The sequence below is a fragment of the Rousettus aegyptiacus genome, unplaced genomic scaffold, assembly GCF_014176215.1.
Source record: "Rousettus aegyptiacus isolate mRouAeg1 unplaced genomic scaffold, mRouAeg1.p scaffold_m13_p_1, whole genome shotgun sequence".
Taxonomy (NCBI): domain Eukaryota; kingdom Metazoa; phylum Chordata; class Mammalia; order Chiroptera; family Pteropodidae; genus Rousettus; species Rousettus aegyptiacus.
The window spans coordinates 9,182,558-9,197,498 of record NW_023416284.1 but is presented as its reverse complement, the minus strand read 5'-3'; the positions used below and the strand labels follow the sequence as shown (position 1 = coordinate 9,197,498).

General features: G+C 34.1%; 1 protein-coding gene and 1 pseudogene across 2 annotated transcripts in view; one reads left to right on the top strand and one right to left on the bottom strand.

Moving 5' to 3' along the window:
* SPEN (spen family transcriptional repressor) overlaps positions 1-14,941 on the bottom strand; it is a 68,585-nt gene that overhangs the window by 24,794 nt on the left and 28,850 nt on the right. The window lies entirely within an intron of this gene.
* LOC118605374 lies at positions 11,132-11,250 on the top strand (annotated as a pseudogene).

Below are 14,941 nucleotides of genomic sequence, written 5' to 3'. Positions count from 1 at the left end.
GGCTCAGACATAACAGCTTGTACTCTTGGACAAGGCATTAAACCTCTTGCTAAGCCTCAGTTTCACACATGTGTAAAATGAAAATAATAACAGTAACTATTCTCATATGGTTAAGAATTAAATAAAATGATCCACAGGTTTAGAGTGTGGAATATGACGGCATTCAATAAAGTGGCACTACTCTGTTACTATTATTCTACTACTACCACCTCGTGAATAAATTATTTTTTAGGAAAACACGGGTACCCAAAGTAATTTCCCAGCCAATTTTAATTTAAAACTTTTTGAAGGTCTAATGAAGAAATGTTATGTAAGCTGCTTGAGTCTTGTTAGTTATAGGCTCTTTTCTCTGTGAATGTAGGAAATGAGAGTCAATGAAATTAAATTTATTACTCTTTTCAATTTAATGCAATCCTCAAATGGGGAGACAGTCAGTTGAAAGACAAGGAGAAATAGTACCAACATTGTCAGACTGAGAGAGTTTTTAAACAAGTTTATTATGCCTAAGAACTATATGAGAAATATAAAATTCTCTTTGGTACTGAATGTACAAGACTGCTAAGTTTAGTTCTTTTAGAACCTTCTCAAATAGATTAATAAAAAGAGATTTACAGGTTCTGCTATTTACAAGTTTCTAAAATTCTGCTTCATACTCAACCCTCCCTGTTGTGGAAGCCTTCTCTCTCTTATACATATATATAACTCTATGTGGTTGGTTAATTCACTTTTAAGCACACTTTCTATAGAAAAGACAGTGGTTTTTTGTTTTTGGTTTTTCATTCAAACAGCTCTCATATCCAAGACAATCTCTATATCAGCCTAATTAATATATCCAACCCTAGGATCTGAGGCAAATTTGTTATTGCTTTTTTTCTTTTTTTAAAGTAAAAAAATAAATACTGTAAGAAAACAGGGTGTTATAAATAAGAATTTACACAGCATTCTTTTTTTTTTTATCTTTCACGTGCTAAGACAAAAAAATGAAAACGTTATGAGGTTATCAGAATTTTCTGTAGTTTGAAACAAAGAAAAATAAACCTATGCCAGTAAGAGCCAAATGATGATATCTGAGTTACAAAATGCAAAAGCCTCCAGGTAGAACTGCAAGTCATCATTGTCAGGTCTATAAACCACTAGGCTTCAGTTTTCCCAACTATAAAAAGAGTTGTCTTTTTTAGATCATTCAGCAAAAGTAAAGTAGTGTTACCAGTACTAAGTGAACAGGATACTATATTTTCATTCAAATTAAGAGTTAACAAAATTAATCTTCTGTTTTAGCACAGGAGAAAACCGCTTGTGATATATATTAAGTACTCCAAACAATATAAGACTATTCACAAGGCCACCGGATGACCACAGTATAGAAAATATGTTATGTGACTTATCAGCTTAATTCCAATAAATCATGAAATATCCATCAAAGAAAATAATTACAATACTACCAATATTATATATATATATATATAAATTCCTTAGTAATATTGGGTAAAAACATAAACAAATATGGGCAAAAGCAGAATTTCTGGCTATTTAAATAATTAATGAGGCAGCAAAAACAAAGTTCTGTGTGTCTATCATAAAAATGGAATAGAAGATGATCAACAGTAACGATTTTAAAGTACAAATAGTGATGGAAATCAGATTTGTTATAAATGTCATCACACTCTTGATGAATTCCCTACTACTATACCAAATCTGTACAATCCAATGTAGAATTTAACTGGCAGAATTATCTGCAGACCAATTTGAAGTGATAACTAGAAAGGAGGAAAGGTTTTACAGTGAATTATTAAATGATGAAACGTTACAACTTTTGAGTTCACATTTTGATATGCTAACCTAAACTTCAATGTACATTTCCAGTATAGTCTACTAAATGTACTATGAATTTTAAGATCCTGAATCAACATGGGGACACAGTTTGAGACCCGCCCCCCTCCGCTAAATAATTTTCAATCTCATTATACTGACAAAGTCCCAAGAGTCTAGAATGTGTCCATTTTAATTTTTTTAAAATTCTTATTTTAATATTCACTGAAGAATCCAAAACAGTTCATCAAAACAAGATCTATAGTATTTAACTGTTTCTTAAAAGCCAAAGCAGTTCATATGAAGCTATTCCAATTTAAATTGTCTTAAAGTAGTGATAATTATGAGTCAACTAATACTTTTAAGATAGTAGGCTTTAAATTTACCTGGCCATATCAATATTAAATTTTCAACATCAACTAAAAGTTCTCATTAGTAGAGAACTTGAAATAAATACAATTTAAAAGAAATCTAGTTATACTTTTCCCCTAAGCACATAAGACAATTAAGGCTGAATTGTTTCTTATATGTGATTATAATTTTTAATTAGAATTACTTAGAAAACTAAGCTGATCTGATCAAATAAAATTTCCATTACAAAGAAATATAAGACTAAGCAATGGTTATATGACAATACTTGATAAGCAAACAGAATAGGGGATGCCAGGAGTCTCTTAAACCAAATTATGGTGTCAAATAATCAACTATTCCTGTTCCTACAGACATTTTATACACAGAACTATAGTGAGCACTGGACTCTAAACACTGAAAATGTCAAGGTACTGGGTATACTATTTATAAGATGACTCGGGACTAAATTTGTTCACATACAAGAGTAACATCCAATGACAAACTTCTACATCTGTATCCTGTATTATTTGTAAACATTTGATGATGATAAATACACACTCTTTTTTTTTAAGCTGGGATATTAAAAAACATTTAATCAAATTAAGTTGAGAAACAAAAAAATCTGGCATAATTTTTTAAAAAGGAGCAATTAAACAACTAGAAAACTTTGCAATTGAAACAGTTGGGAGGGCCCATTCATTAAAAGCAAATACAATCTCAAGTGACAATTTTCCAACAACCTTTCTTCTCCTCCATCAGGTAGTTAATAATTTTTTCTCTCTACTTAATCAATATATAAGCTTGAGTCAAGATGCAAAGTAGTTTCCATCAGGCTTGGTGCTTTCATCAAATGTGAGGGGAGGGGAAGTTAAATCATAATTTCTTAAATAAAATGTACATACCAGGTAAGAATCTCTCTACATCCAATTTTTTACAGGTCCCAATTTTCAAGACAATCATATCTTTTTTGTGCAACAGTTCTCTAAATGTGGTATAAGGTGCTGCTATGAGGGCCCCTGGGGTCCTTTTAGGGGGTCTATAAGGTCCTCCCTATTTCAATTACATATCTGTGTGAGACCAGATTTTCTTCATATACCTCACACAAAAGCAGCATAATCACAGTTCGAATAAATAGTTATGAAAATCTAGCTCATTAAGTCAGACATTAAAGAGATTTGTGGAAAGATAAAACAATGCCAATTCATGTCAGTTTTTTGTTTTCAAAAATGGTTATGTCATACTAGCTGGAGATCTAAAATTAAAATCGACTACAGAAGTTGCTCCCCAGAAGCAGATATCTTGAGGTGGACAGCTCTCCCATGATTATGGGTGAAGATTTTCATCTCCATACGAAACCCTTATTCCTTTTGCCTTTTCGCTTACTTGTTTTTCCTATTAGTGCACAGGAAGACAATGTTCCCTCCTTTATTCTGGCAACTATAGCTAAGGCCATAGCTGTGCAACAAAGTCCCTAGACTTTCTTGCTAAAGTGGTTTTAAATAACAGAACTGCTTTGGATTACCTATTGGCTGAACAAGCCATAAGTCTGTGCCATAAGCAAATACTTCCTTTTGTACCTGGATCGATACCTCTGGTATTGTAGCAAATACAAGAAATCAACAAACAGGCTAAATAAAACAGGCTGAGGCTGCTTCAGGTACGTTCTTTATTTATCTGATACCAACTGGTTTGGTTCATAGTTAGCCCTCATTAAGGAACGTATTTCAGTCTCTTGTTATTTTCTAACTGATGACAGTCATCACTGTAGTCCCCTTGATGGGCTATGTCCTCTCAAGGGTCTTAAATTCCTGTCTGCAGCCATCAGCAGTACATCAGATGGTTTAATTGCACTTGGAGACACAAAATAAACGACGAGATGAACAACAAAAAACAATTCTTCCATGAATCTGACATCCTAACCAGTGAGTTTCAAAACAAGAACTTAACTAATAGTGGCCAAGAGAGTGGCACTAATAAACAATTTTCGGTTAATTTCTCATATATGAGAGATGATAAACAAAAGAGAGAAGTTGTTAAATTAAGTAAACGAGGAGGCTGAGGTGGTTCTAATACCTTAGCAGCCTGTGAAAGCAAACCAAAATCTAAACTCATAAATGCCTCAAGGTTAACAAATCAAACCTGTGGACAACCAATCACAAAAAGCCAATTAGGCCTTTCCAAATAAGGTAACTGCTTACACTATAACCTATCAAGTAATTCCCTTGTTTTGCTTCCATCTTTTCTCTATCAGTCTTTCCCCTAGTTTCTGTTGTGGAGCGCTCCTAACCACTTCTTTGGCTCAGCCCAATTCCAAACAATTTTTGCTCAAAGAAACTGCTAAAAGTTTAAAAACTAAGAAAAATTGTTACATCAAATGAATTAAACAAAAATTTCAAATTCAAAGCTTAAATCTCTTAACACAGCAAATGCCAATAGAAATCACCTAAAGCTCAATTATTTAGAAAGGGTTCTGAGACCAGAAAGTTAAAAAAAAAAAGAAAAGAAAAACCAACAACCCTAGTTTAGTAGACAGTCCGATGTGATCCCCATTTCAAATATGCCACTTCTGATGTAATGTGAACTGTCTCTATATTTTATAACACGAGTAAGGAAATATTCAACTGTGTGGTCTAGGAAGACACCTCACTTTGCCTCTCTAACCTTTAATTTCCCTGGTGGGTTATCAGATCTCATGATCTTCCTTCAAAGCGTTTGATACCTCTAGGGTTCTATGACTCTCCACCTACCTCCAACCTTCCATTTGTCTTGGTAGCTCTCAAATACATAACTACAGGATAAAACACATATTCTTCACCAAAGGAGAGCGGACCCTTTACATCTTGCCCCCAGCTGGCTGCTCCTCATTCCCCTGTCATGACCCTCTTACCCTAGCCATTAATGCTCTATCCACATAATAGAATTAAACCAGTTCCTAGTCATGGGTACCTTTAAAAAACATTATCAGATATAAGTTCTTGGTTAAATTAATTCCTCTCTAATTCTTAATTTTCTTATATGTAAATGGTGATAATACCTACTACTTTATGAGAGGCTATGGTGAAAATTTAATGAATGATTATAAAGTACTTAGCACTGCCTAGAGTATAGAAAGCATATGAAAACTCTTGTCCATACCCACTCCTTTTGAAGGCACCTTTCTGTCCCTCCTTGCCTACCCTGACTCCAAAGAATTAGCTCCACTATTTAATCTCCTGTCCTGTAGCTTTTCCCCACCCTATAGTATTCACTGGCTTCTTAGCCATGTGTTCCTGAGCCTCTTTTACTACCACATCTATCTCGAATCCCTTCATTCTGTATCATAACTACTCATTTACCAGTCTCCTAAAAGTCCAGTACTGGATTCATCTTTGTAAACACAGAGCCTAGCATTGTACTCAATGTATAACAGATGTGCCTCCAAGAAATTATTGACTTGAACTGTACAAGTGACTCAAATTAATGCCTAGGAAAGTATGCCAAGTTAATTAAAATGAAGGTATTAACTAAACTCAATATCTGAGTGAAATGAAAATGATAAACTATTACACTTAGTTGCAAACTGCAAAGTATTTTTTTCTTTACTGTTTCATTAATTATTCAAGAAAAATAATGGCTGTTCTAACTAACCAGAACTTTAAGTGATACATATTAATAACCTTACTGAAAAATTACTGATATCTATAAAAACAAAAACTTCATAGATTCTGTTATCTAGAATTTTGTGGAAAATTATATTTAAAAACAAACATTTTCTGGGATGACAGCAAAAGCACTAATAAAACATACAACAAAAAAAATGTGTTAGATATCTAACAAAGTCCAGCATCTTTGAATGCACTATTTTATTTCATTCACAAATCTTATTATTGTGAATACCTATGCCGGCGGCTCTCAATGGGGGCCATGTAGTCCCCAACGGGACCTTTTTGGCTGTCACAACTGGGGGGAGGGGGGGAGGAAGTTTACTGCCATCTAGTGAATAAAGGCCAGGGATGCTGTTAAACAACCTACAGTGCACAGGATGGCCCCCACAGCAAAGAATTATCTGGCCGCAAATGTGAATAGTACCAAAGTTGAGAAGGCCTACATTACTTCTTTGACAGCTTTCCTTGCTTTTGAAAATCTAATATGCTAATTTTAAGCTGCAAATCAAACATGGGGTCCTTAAAAGTGACTTCTCCTTATTACTAATGCATCACTTGGTAAAAATCTTTGAATAACGCCAAAACTCACAGAAAAAAAAAAGCGAGAAGAACCACCTCCGAATATTACAGACTTCTCAAAAGTAAGCTGGGACCTGAAACATTCTGGTGTCACTCAATTTTGGAAAATGTGACAAAAAAGAAAACAGCAAATAGCTTTTCACAACATGGTGTAGCCGTGTCAATAGCAAGGTCTAAGTATTTGTAGAAAAAACTTTTATATTTTAAACAAATGATGAGTAAAATTTACAGTGTAGCTACCCCTACTCTAGTAAGGTTTACACAGATGAAAATGACTCCATTCATATTAAAACGGTTTCTTAGCTCAATCGCCTTTTTTACCTTCAACCAAGGGAAAGTGGTGGCTTAGTATCACAGTCAGATTTTCCTCACCAAAGTACCATGGTTCAGAAGAAATTCGTAAAACTTCGTTTTGTTTTATAATTTCAAGACAGTTTAAATATGCCTTTAAAAATTACACTATAACTCAATTGTAAAAAAAACCAAATAAGCAGATGCAAAAATGGGCACCTTTGGACTTGAACAGACATCTCTCCCAAGGAAATACACAAATGGTCAATAAGCACAAGGAAAGATGCTCAACATGACTACCTGTCAGAGAAATTCAAATCAAAACCACAATGCGATTATCATTCCACACTCATCAGGATGGCTGTTATCAATAAACAGAATACAACAGTGTTGACAAGAATGTAAAGAAACTGGGTCTCTTGCGCACTGCTGGTGGGGAAGTAAAGTGGTTATAGATACAGTAGAAAACAGTATGGCAGTTCCTCAAAAAATCAGAATTACCATACAATTCAGCAATTCCATTTCTGGGTATATAACCAAAAGAACTGAAAGCAGGGACTTGAATAGATGTTCGCCCATATTCATAGTATGTTTAATAGCCAAAAGGTTGACGTAACTCAAGTGTTCAGCAACAGATGACTACATAAACAAAATGTGGTAACTGCATACAATGGAATATTATTCAGTCTTCAAAAGGAAGGAAATTCTGAGATATGTTGCAACTGGATGAATCTTGAGGACACTATGCTAAGGGAAATAAGTCTGACGCAAAAGGACAAATATTGTATGATTCAATTTATGTAGAATAGGGCTAGGGGTAGAGAACGGGAAGTTGTTTACTGGATACGAATAGAGTGTCAGTTTGGAAAGATGAAACAGTTTCTGGAGATGCATGGTGGTGACGGATGCATAATAATATGAATGTACTTAAAGCCACGGAACTGTATACTTTAAAATGGTTAAAATGGTAAATTTTAACACACACATCCACACGACCTAAGAATTAAATACAAAGTGAGCTGTTCTTTTCCTTATTCCTTAGAAAAAGGTGAGTGATTCCAAACTAGTCAGTGTAACAGGCTACCTGCTGCTTTCTGTCAATTAGGCTCTGCTGAATCAAGGGGCCTCTGGACCTGGTTAATTCAGGTAAAATTCCTCAGAAATGATTTCAGAGAAATGAGTCAACTCGAACTGGTGATTCTGCAACTACTGCAAAAGAAATGGGAAAAGCACTATAGGACTCACCTGTAGAAAAGATAAATTAAGCTCTTTATAGCCAGTTAATGAAAAGTTGTTTAAATTCTTCAAACTCGGGATGCTTATTGAGAAAAAACTGTACTGATATTTTAAAAAGCAAAAATGCATTTTTGATTATAAAGCCAAAATTTTAACTTCAATTTTGTTTTGGCCCATAGATTTTTCTATCATTAAAATCTACAAAGATGTCTAATGGGGAAAAAATCTGATTTAAAAAAAGATTAACAAAATTAACAGTAAAACTGACAAAAGAAAAAAACTTTCTCTCATTAGACAGAGGTAGAGCAGAAAGAGAACCACAATCCACCAGCATTAATTTTTCTTTTGACTGCTATCTCAGCTTTTACTGCTGATGTAACAAATCAGTAATTTATTTCCTAAGGATTTCTAAGTACAGTAAAAAATCTAGACCTCAAAAATACTTGTCTTAAAGAGTTCTAGCTTTCATTTATGAGCACTAATAAATATTAAGCATGTCTAAACATTATAGGTAGGTAAGATTAAGAGTAAATAGGTTTAGTATTCATAGTAACTAAAGTGGTGGTAAATTCAACCACAATAATTAAAATAATTGGTTCTATTTCTCTTCCTATTTTGAAGTCCAGTAGTTTACATAAATGAGGGGAGGAATAAAACTATTAAAGACTGCTTTTCAGAAGTACCTTATTTTGACAAAAAATAACTGTAAAATTGAGCTTAAATATACTATATGGGGTTATCTTGCTCACAAAAAGATTAAAGAGTAGCTCTTTGGGATAAAATTATAGCTACTGTTAATGTTTTTAAGCTTATTACTGTCTTTGGGTGGGTTTAACTAGAAGGAACATGGCTAATCTATAGGATGACTGCTGGATAATTAAAACTTATCCCCAAAAGAACCCTGAAGGGACATTATTAAAAAAGAAATTCTGACATTTGCTATGACATGAACGAATCTTTAAAATATAATGCTAAGTAAAATAACCCAGATGCAAAAGGACAAATATTGTATGATTCCACTTATAAGGTACCTAGCACAGTCAAGTACATAGACACAGAAAGTGGAAGGGGTAGTTATCAGGGATTTAGAGAATGAGAAGTTGTCCAATGGACAGAGTGTTCCAGTCAGGGAGGATGTAAAGGTTCTGGAGATGGTTGGTGGTGATGGTTGCACAACAGCATAAATGTACTTAATGCCACTGAACTGTACACTTAAAAATAGTTAAAATGGTAAGTTTTATGTTATGTATATTTTGCCACAATTTTTTGAAAAAATGAAGCCTTACAGTTTGGGCATTAAACACACAATTTGGTGGTTTCAAAACCTACTGTTTTAATAACAATAGCAATAAATGGAAATAGCAATGCTCTTATTAATCTATTACTAAGAATTATGGGCTTACTTTCTGGTGGGCTTTAAGGGGCCCTAAAGAATTATAAGATAATGGACTAGCAGCGATCTTGTCACAAAGTGCTGCTTACCATTTTATATTAAGATTTTTTTGGAGGTAGATATGTGATCAGATTCTGCTACAGATTCTGCTAAGTATAAAATTCATAGTGGGAAAAGTGAAAAAAAAACTATTTTTCTAAATATTCTATGTACAAAAACCCTTGGTCCAGAGTACTTTAAGCTTAAATTCCAAAGAGCCTGGGCCCATAAAGTCATTATATTCTTGGCAATCCCTTAAGACTCAGAAAACCTGTTACTCAAGTTAACTCAAAGCAAAAGGCATCAAACATGCATGCTCCATGAAAGTAATAAGCAGATATAACATGTCTGCCTAAAGAACAAGAAATCCTTCTGTGTGGTGGCACAGCCTTTAGTACACCCACGGGATACCTTATTCAAGGGACAAACCGAGGAGAAATCTAAACTGTCAATATAAGAGATCTTCTCATTCCCTTAAGTGAATACGGTATGCAAAATCATAGATATTTCTTGTACGAAAAACTAAAATGTTTCAAAAGGCATAAACCAAGAAAGTAGACAGATAAAGTAAAAACATGTTGTTAGGGTTTTTTTATGGTTATATACAACTGCTATAGCCTTTACCAAACCCATAAGTAAATCTGAACTTTGGGTTTTGTCTTTTTCCAACTTAACTTTTATGCTAATTAAATTATATATTCTTCCTATCCAGAATAAAAAAGAAGTTTGCCATTGCCCACTTCTGAACCCTGTTAAGGAAGTGCCAGACCCAAGAAGTTAGAAGGCCATCTAACTCCCTACCAGGAAGCCTAAAACTACTATTTAGTAAACTTGTTTATTTATTTATAAATGACTTTAAATTACTCACTAGGAAACTCCAGCCTAAAGTCCTTGCCCTCTGCAGTTTCTTCCAGTGGAAACAAACACAAAGCTACAGTCCAAATGGCTCCAACCACCATGACACAGCACATTCAGGAGGCTAGTCTGCCCTTCTCTCCACCACTGAAAATAACATTAAGGAATCATGGAAGTCCCCAGTTTCAGTTATGTAAATCATGTCTAGAAGCAAGGTGTCTATGAAATGTGTGTTATTCTAATTCCAACACCAGAATTCCACTGTATATTAGTAGATATATTTTAAATCTTTATCAGAAGTATTTGCCATCACTTTTAAAATATCTTCAGATTAAGGTTTTTAAAAAATAAAATAAAAATTACTCTGCTTAAAATAATTTAATTTTCTTCTTGAAAATTAAACTAATTTATTTAGGGGTTTAGAGATGGAAGTTTTTTCAACAGCTAAGACATTCCCTTGCCCACCCAGGAAATCAACAAGCATTTTAGCTTGACCAATACCAAATTTGTTAAAGATGGAATCTATTTCAGTCTATGCTTCAGGCTTAAGAGTCCCAAATAACCTTTTCCATTAGTCCAAAATTTCACAGAGAACAGAAGGTCTTGAGAATTAAAAAATGAATGAATGAATGAATAAAAAGAATGGATTCTATTCTTTAAACAAAATGAAAAGCAATAAATGGATGCACAAATTACTTCATGACTTTGTATCTTGACAGCACTTCCTTCTACAACAGTGCTGTCCAACAGAAATTTAATATAAGCCAAAAACGTAACTTAAAAACTTTAAGAAACTACTTTAAAAAGTAATTGGTGAATTTTAATATTAAGTGTAATATACTCAAAGTATTTCAACATGCAGTCAATATGAAAATTAATATTTTTTGCTATGTCTGCAAAATTCAGTGTATATTTTAAAAAACAGTTCTGTTGAGTCTACGGCCATGCCACCCTGAACATGCCTGATCTCGTTTGATCTTGGAAGCTAAGCAGGGTTGGGCCTGGTTAGTACTTGGATGGGAGACTACCTAGGAAGACCAGGTTCTGTAGGCATAAAAAATAAAAAATAAAAGATTGTAAGCTGACAAGGTCCTTGCAATCTGTGAGGTCAACCAAGGGTTGCCTTGTCTAAAAAATAAAATAAAATAAAATAAAAATAGTTCTACCGAGATATAACTTCACACCATAAAACTGACTCATTTAAAAAGTGTACAATTAAAGGGATCAAATATATGGTAGCTGAAGGAAGCTGGCCTTCAGGTGGTAAACACACAATAGAATATACAGATGTCAAATTATAAAGTACACCTGAAAATTATATAAATGTATTAACCAATGTTACTCCAATAAACTCAATAAAAATAAATAAGTGTACAATTAATGGTTTGGGTGTATTTATGGAATTATGCAATTGTCACCATAACTTTAGTACATCTGCATCACCCCACGAAGAAACCTCATACCTATTTATTAGCAGTCATTACTCCCCATTCTCTTTCACCCCCTGCTCTAGGCAACCAGTAATCTACTCTGTCTCCATAAATTAATTTACCTTTTCTGGATATTTCATATAAACAGGATCATATAACATGTGGTCTTTTGTACTGGCTTTCACTTAGCATGTTTCTGAGGTTCATCTATGTTACAGCATTGATCAGTAATGGTGTACACAAAAGCCAAATTTCAAATGCTCAATAGCCCATGTGGCTACTGAACTCAGTATTAGGCAACCTAGTTCTAAAACCCAAAAACTCCCAATAAACAAGCACATCATCTTTTAAATAACAGACCATGTTAAAGTCACTATAATCCTTAAAAGAAATGCCATTTATGAGCAATAACATTTTATAGAGTTTTACTATGTTTAAAAATAATGGTTATTATACACACACATACATACACACACCATTAAGAAAAACTAATGTCAGGGTGTTATCTTGATAAAGTCACATATTTCTCATTATAATTAGATAGTTCCAATAAGTCAGCAAAATAATTCCTATAAGCATAAATTTCCTTGTTCAGGGTAGAGTGAAATTAGACCATGGTTTCTGAGAATGATCATAGAATGCCTCCAAGTAAAGACAACCCAGAAGGGATAAAAGAGAAGAACAAAGTCATCAAAACTGTTGAGTTAATTTACCATTAAGTAAAATAGACTGACAAAGGCTTCAATCTCATTCTGAAAGTTTAAAACATAAGCAAGGTTCTGGAAATTTACATTTTCTATATAACCCCGGCATCCAGAAAGACAAAAATAAATGTTCTCTTTTATTTTTGGCTTCAGTATTTCTTATTGACTTCTGAGTGTTCTCTGATCAGGAATTAGGCCATGTTTCATTAGTTAACTCCTTTATTTCTCTAAAGAGTCAAACTGAGGAGGCTCTTTATGCACAAACTGACACTAAAAATTTGTAATTGCAGCTTAATTACGTAAGAGTTTGCTTCCAAGTCAAACAAATACAATTTGGCATTTTTAATTTTAAAATGTGTTATTTAGGACTTAAATTTGAATTTTTTGCTAATTTTTAAAGCAACACTTTAAAGTTACATCAAGATTAAATTAAAATTCACAAATAACAGTTCACAGGTTTACTCTAAACCTATTTTCACTCCTTCCACATATCAATCAAACCAAAATACACTACACCCCAGCACAACCCAAGTGGAAATACTGAAAGGCGGTACAGGACAGTTCGTTACTTCAAATAGACTCTAGCTCTTGGGGAAACTTTGGTAATTAATTAATAAAACGAAATTTTAGTAATTCATCACCACCAAGCAGATCATGCTGTGATGTACTCAAGCAGTGGTATGGCGAAAGCTGTTTTTCAAGCCTTAGCTTCTAAAGGACAGAAGAAAGCTATAGTTAAAACAAAGGAGTAATAACAAAGACGATTGGCAACAGTAGAGTTCACACCAGCTTATAGCCCTCAGCTCCTTACTATGTATGAAATGTCTCCTTCCTAGAAACAAACCAGGGTTAACTAGCAGCCACTTCTACCTGCTCCTCCCTGCAGCTTGTGCCCAGTTACAGAAGCTTGCCTGGTCCCTTCACCATGCCCCACCTCCTGAGCTGGAAGCCGGGCAGAAACTCTGGCAAAATAAGGAAGCCTCTGGGAGGTGGCAAGCAGCCAACTCAAACTGGATGTTTCCAGATTAGGCTGGTTTGAGTCACAAACAAGCAGTTCCTCCTAGCTTTCCCCACAATATTTAGACATACTGGCTGCCCAGGCAGCACACAATGAACTCTCCTCATTTGCTCTCAAAGTTAGGTCTACCTAGTTGTCATTTCCCTAGCAGGAAAGGATCTTAAATGAAAGCAAGGTTCCTAACGCAGAGCCAATATGCGTGAGCCCAGCACTTGTTTCCAAAACTGTCTATTCCATATAGAACTCTAACGCTGACAACACCTACACCTCTACAAAGCCTTACTGAAATGCTGTTCTTGACAAAAAAGGGAAAACCAGAAACGGGTCTATTTATAGATCTCTGTAATAGAAGTTAAGCCCATCAGAGCAACTGAAAAGCAAACACTTCTATTTTTCACATTTAAAACAAACAAAAAAAAGGTTTGACGGGCTAATATGACCCCAAAAGACAGGTTGTATATAATTTATTGTTCAATAATAAACTATATGGCAGTCTAGAAAGGAATGTGTTTCAAAAATGTGGGCTCTTCAAGTGATCTCTGCAGTTTGCCTGCCACTGATAGGTATGGAAAAAACAGTACTAATAAAACAAAATTAAAATGTGTGTATGTGTACCTCCAAAGCACACACTGCTAAACATTTATTCTATGCTGCTATACAGCCCCAAAACTACATTAAGGAAGAAATGAGCAAATGCTTATTCTTTTGGAAAGTAATAGGTATTTAATAAGGCAGCTACTCAAAAGGAGGCAAGACTCAATGTACGTTTTAAATCTAATAGTTTTCTCTAGGATTGCAGATACACTAATATGCTTGTTGTTCTTTTTTCCATCAACCCTTCTCCCTCCAAACAGGTAACTTTTTAAAGAGCTTAGATACCAATATTTCAAGGAGGGAGAATATAGTCAATAAAACCACTACTTGGCTTTTACTGAATTCCATCACAAATAAGAGTTACAAATTTCAAGATAAAAACTTCACTTAATAGTTGGAAAGGTCCAGAACAATGCATATATTTTATTCATAACACTAATTTTCAGCAAGACAGTCTCCCTTTTGAAATCTCAAATAATTTCAACTACCTAAAAAAGTAAAAATGAGGCATAAGGACAAAATAACAGGAAAAGAATGGTTGTGAAATCCAGAAATAAATCTTCTATTTAAAGCAATATATGGTATCTTACTTAGGTTTAAGTAAGAATACAAATGAAAATTAGAGGCAAAATAAAGAAACATCCTTTCTAAGAATATTTATCCTTGACTTTGGCTTCTTAAAGGCTTAGATAAAACTTTACTGTTCCTCCTTGAACATCCTCTGAATGCTCCCAAAACACAGACTTCACTTATTATACTGAAAATCAGTAAATATCTAATCACTGATTTTTGCATTTTAATTAGCATAACTTGCGGTTCAATGGTCTCTGGGCACAGGTATCTTCTCTACACAAAACAAAAAATTTTCATTTCAATTTAAGTGATTCCTCGCAAACTGACAAGTATAAACAAAGTAGTGAAGAGGGGAGAGGTTGGTATTATGCAATGAAACCAACTTAATTTCTACTCTGATTTCAATCTTATGCAGCTACAAAAAG